This window comes from Apis mellifera, linkage group LG14, assembly GCF_003254395.2.
Source record: "Apis mellifera strain DH4 linkage group LG14, Amel_HAv3.1, whole genome shotgun sequence".
Taxonomy (NCBI): domain Eukaryota; kingdom Metazoa; phylum Arthropoda; class Insecta; order Hymenoptera; family Apidae; genus Apis; species Apis mellifera.
In genome coordinates this window covers 8756651-8762017 of record NC_037651.1, presented here as the reverse complement: position 1 = coordinate 8762017, position 5367 = coordinate 8756651, and the positions used below count along the sequence as shown (strand labels likewise).

General features: G+C 50.0%; 1 non-coding gene across 1 annotated transcript; it reads left to right on the top strand.

Annotated features, from left to right (window-relative positions):
• The first annotated feature begins 3992 nt into the window (after positions 1 to 3992).
• Mir3788 (microRNA 3788) lies at positions 3993 to 4105 on the top strand. The gene has a single exon (NR_039487.1). It is a non-coding gene; the product is annotated as a microRNA 3788 (primary transcript).
• The last annotated feature ends 1262 nt before the right edge of the window (positions 4106 to 5367 follow it).

The window sequence follows — 5367 nt, the reverse complement described above, 5'->3', positions numbered from 1 at the left end:
TCTATTTCCCCCTCCCCTCCCCCTTTTTCCCTTTTTTCCCTTTTTTTCCCTTTTTTTTCCCTTTTTTTTTTTTTTTTTCCGTTTCACGTACTCTCGGCCTTTTGACAATAACGATATTCCATAACCCGCATCCGACACGGTCCACATAATCGGTATCGCGGCGGTGAATGCTGGACGATTATCGACGCACTTTTCCGTACAAATTAATTGGCCCAATTATCGACACCGAACAATTACCTACTGGCGACCAATTAGATCAACGCCGCTCGTTGTTCCCGCGCTGCCTGGCAAGAAATAATTGGTGCTCGCGTCCCCCACCCCCGCTTTGCTTCCCGAAAAAATGGAAACAAAAAATCGCCGTCGACCGAAAAATAGAGGGGGGAGGAGTAGCAGAGAGGGACCGAGAGAGAGACAGAGAGAAAAAACGAATAGAAGACGAAAATTCGCACCAACTCAAAGTCGAGAAAGAGAGATAAACAGAGAGGGGTACGAAGAAGGGGAAGGAGAAGAGAAGAGGGGACGCAGAAAAAAAAAGAGATAACCGATACCGAAACATCGCGAGGATCGATCTCGATCGGCGGAGGAAGACTCACGTTCGGTGGACCAACGACCCACTGTTCACCACCACCACCACCACCACCACCACCTACTGTTCACTTCTTCCAATTATATCCATTTCAACTCCCGCTGAATTTGACGCGCGCTCCTCGCCGCGTCCAAATCCGCCACCGCACCGACTCCGCACCGAGTAAGACGCGAGAGAGCGTTAACGTCCGATCCTCCCGCGGGAACCGCGTGTCGCCGCGCACACTTTGATTTTCGCGGCCGTGAAAACGTCTGGCAAGAACGTGAAGGTCCGCCGAGGGAGGGAGGGAGGGTATCGAAGAAGGGAAGAAAGGGTGGCCAGGTCGCGGGGCACGCACACGTGCACACGCACACGCACACGCACGTGTTGGCACATGTTGGCAGGGTTGGCCAATTGTCGAAAAAGGCCGCGGCTCCCATCCTCCAAGACGGCCACGTCTTGACGGGGGAGGGAGGGGGACGGGGGAGGGGGACTAGGGGGCCCTCTAGGTGAGAGGGATCGTCGAGGGGGTGGAAAGGGGTTGGAAACGATAGAGGCGGCGCCGGAGGCGGGTCGCAGTTTTTCCACGAGTTTGCGCATGCGGCTACTTTTATACCCCACCAACGTTTCGCCGCCGCCTTGACGTTCTTAAAGGCTTCTTAGGGTGAGTTTTGTCCCCTGCGCCGTCACCCCCGCGGCCAGGCCACGGCGGAGGCAAAGGGACGGGGGCAGGGACTTTGCGCCGTTTCCCAAAGGGTTGCACCCGCGGACACGATGCTTGCGGACACGATCACAGTCACGCGCCAACCTCGTGAAAAACCTTTTTCCAGACCTTTTTCTCTCTCTCTCTCTTTCTCTTTCTTTCTCTCGAATCCGTTGAACGTTCGAGATAGAGTGGCGTTTTTTCTTTTTTTCCTTTTTCGAGATTCAAGACGATCGCTCGGATCGATCGACGGAGGATAGATAAGCTTTTCTTAAAGGATTATCGCGAGACGAGGAAGATGGTGTGCAAAGGGAGACGAAACGAAATATATATAACATAGATCCGTCTATCATCGGTAACAGTTAACGGTATTCTCCGTGTTCCGTGTTAAATCACTCGGCCGGGGAATCCACGTGTAAGCATCATCGGCGCAAGATCCCGTGCTCCGAAATCCTTGTAACAAGATTGTCGAGAGAAACCAAAGGAGTAGCGCTAAGGAGTTGTTGGTCCGGAGGTGGCTGAAATCAGATTAGCCGGCAGACGCGTAATCGGGGCTTCTCGCCAGCTACTCGACGGACATCGCGTACCTCGCTCGAGCCATTGCATCGTCTGATTATCGAGCAAATCTATCTTTCGGATGATTGAAAATAACTCTTATTATATCCCTTTGATCGTACGAACAACAATTTCAATTACCAACTCTGGGAAATTGTACAAATTTTTCTTCGTTAAGAAGCCACATCCCTTGAAGAATATCAACAAATAGCACCTCTCTCTCTCTCTCTCTCTCTCCCGAGAGAAGAAGGAGGAGAAAAAGGAGGACCGTGTGATATCTCGACGATGCGATTCTCGTTGGCGCGAGGAGAAGAAAATTGGCAAAGTAAAACTGGCGGGACTCATTTTTCGATAGGGAGAGGAGGTTAGAACGGGGGAGGTGAGAAACAGGGCGCGTTGGAGGAAAAGAAAAAGAGATAAAAAGAGAGAGAGAGAAACACCCGGTCGCGGAGAAAATAAGAAAGCAAATTACCTAGCAGTCACCTACCCCTTGGGGTGAGGTGTCGATATGACATGTAGGGAGACAAGGGACCTACGGCTGGCAACCCCTGGGGTTTATTACAAGGGTGGAATCAAATACACCGGGTGTCAAAAAATGAAACGTTCCACCCTACCGCGTTCTTTCTGCACCCTCCCATGAGGAGGAGGTTGGCCGAGGGGGGATGAGGTAACTTACGGGATGGTGGCAGGGGTTGGGAGTTGTAACGGAGTCGGCCTCGGATGATTCTTCGCGGATCAGGGGTTGCGGATGCCTTCCACTTTCCCAACCCAACCATCGTCTGCAAGTTCGAATGGCGAGCTACGCGAAGAGAGAGATTCTTCCTCGAATTAATCGCAGTTCCAGAAATATTCTCCTCTTATTTCCTCCTTTCTCCGTTTCCTTCTTTCTTTCTTTCTTTCTTTTTCCTTATTTGTAATTTCGTAAGCTTCCGCTTCGTTTCGTAGCTAACGATGTTATTAAATGTTTAAATCAGCTCGAAACGTTCGGACTGCGCCGTTTTTCTTTTTTCATTTTCCCCGGCCTTTTACAGGGAAGAATTTTATAGAAATAATCAATCGCGTGTCCCCGGCTTATTAGAGAAAATCGTTGTCTCTCGTAGAGAAGCATCGACGGGGACGATGTCTAAAGGGGATGACGGTATTCTCTCCCTCCGCATCGTCACCCCATTTGCCGGCTTCGCGCTCTTGTTTGTTTCGTAATCTTTAAGATCGGAAGGGTTCGAAGCCTCCCTTGGCTTCGAAGCCGACAATCTATTGTCCAACGCTCGCTGCTACCCCTTTCCTAATAAAATAAGGCTCTACGATTCCCAATATTCGGCGAGTGGCCGCAAATTCCAGGTAACGCGACGATAATCGCGGCGGATTAGGGGAAATTTTTCTCCTCGGTTTTAAAAAAGTTTTCGCGACGAGGATAAGTTTTTACGCGGCGGACGATTCATTTCCAAGGAGGAAACTTCTTGCAAGGAAGGGGAAGAAGCGAAGCGGTGATTAAATATTATGACCGGCGCGATCTTCGAAAACTTATCCGCGGAAAAACGTTACTTAGGATAATTAAAAAGAGTTTTTTCCCGGCGGCACGGCCGGCACGCGTCGAATGGAAACACAATTTTCCCATTCGAGTGCGTTGATCGCGTTAATCCCATCACACGGCAAGAGTCTCGTGTTCTCGTTTCACCGTGTGTAACCGTTATTACATTTCCTATATATAAAATTTCAAGTAATCTGCGCAGAAATTCTTCTTCTTTCTCGCAAAATTTTTTCCAATTCTAGTAGAATCGAAAGAATCAGATCTCAGAAATTCGATTCTTTACGGAGAGCGATCTTCTTGAATAAATGGTGAAGAGTAAATATTCTCGAAAATATCTTCGTATACGACGATAATGTCGGATTAGGAAGGGATCCGTTACCGTCACCGAGGGACATCCTATCTTACGCGAAAAATTTACATACCTCTTTCATTCCCTTCAATATTCCCAGATGATTAAACTTTTATTTTGTCTATCCATCCCACCTTATCGACACTTGCTCAATCAAAGCTCTATCTCATCACGCTATCCTATTTCGTTCATAATTATTACAACACGATGGAAAAGCGTGTCACGCTTTCTCTCTCCTGGCAATTACAAGAAATCGAGACGCCGCGTGTGGAGAGTTACTACTGGGTTGGAACTCGACCGCTCCTTAATCAGGGTAGTTCCGTTACCTCCTGTCCCTCGCAATCGTCATCGTCCCTGACCAAGAACGACCCAAGAGAGCGGGAGCCGGAAGCGATCCCAGGGTCATTTCCATTCGCTCCTTGCAAAGTGGTATCATTTCCCAAGGGGGTGGGGTCTCTCCTCGAGTGTGTCCTGCGGCACAGCTGCCCTTTCGCTCCATCGGGTACGGGTTCCGTGGCTGAAAGATCGATACACGCCGCGGAAGTGAACAATCCGCGACAAAAGTCATTGTTGATAATGGAATCGCCTCGAACGACATCCACCACGACGACGGAAAGAAAGAGAGAGAGGGAACCCCAAGTCTCTCTGAAATGCGATCTTCCGCCCGGAACTAACTACGAATGATGTAATTCCTCTCTCTCTCTCTCTTCTTTTTCCAGATTCAACCTGCCGAAATTATGCCCTGGCCGATTTGCATGGAAATGGGATATGTCCCGTTTCGCGAGTCTTGGGAACGAAGGCGAAGAGAACGGGCGAAGACAGACGAAATGATAAAAATTAAGGCGGTTGAAATTGGGCGGGGGTGGAGGAGAAAAGGGTTCGATAGGGGTCAAGGAGGACAGTTTCGAATTGCGAGGCCTTCCGCTAGTGACAGTTTATCAAATTGCCGGGGTTGCCCCTAAAGGGATGTAAGGGTCGTAAGGTGGGACGTGGTTGGGAGGGAGGGGTAGCTTATTAGAGCCACGACAGCGGCACCCTGCCCCCTCCCCCCGGCTCCACCTTGAAACCTCCAACCAACCGCCATCCCGCCGTGAGTCTTACCACCTTGCTTCCTTCCATCCGCCCTGCCTGTCGCCTTCCTATCTTCCTAACCCGCCGCCGCTCCGTCCCCATCCCCTCCCTCCCTCGCTTCTACATAGTTGAAGCAAGCGTGGAGACGTGGCTCGGCATAAAGGGTCGCCTGGGACCATCGTACTTGCTCCTCGTCTTTAATCTACGAGGTCACCAAGCAACGACTACAGCCATCCTCCTCCCGAGCAAATGAGCACGAGCCTCCGCGAGGCTGGATTCGAAAGATTTCGAGCGTTGAGCCAGATTTAATATTACGAGTCTCGTTACTCGGAACAGAGATAGAAATTCTTCTTCTTCTTCTTTTAACGACGTCAAACGAATTAGAGAGAGAAGTTTCGAACGTTATTCTTTACACTCGTCTTTTTTAACTCGTCATCGTTTTATACAGTTGACACGATGGTATCTCGTCGGTGAAGAAAGTATCGACGCATATCGGGTCCCAGGGGGTTTGTAGTTCTTCACGCAACAACGGGGCCGGGCTTGTCCTACCAGTCTGATTCAAAAAGACGGGCCGGCGCCAACTCGCCAACTCTCTC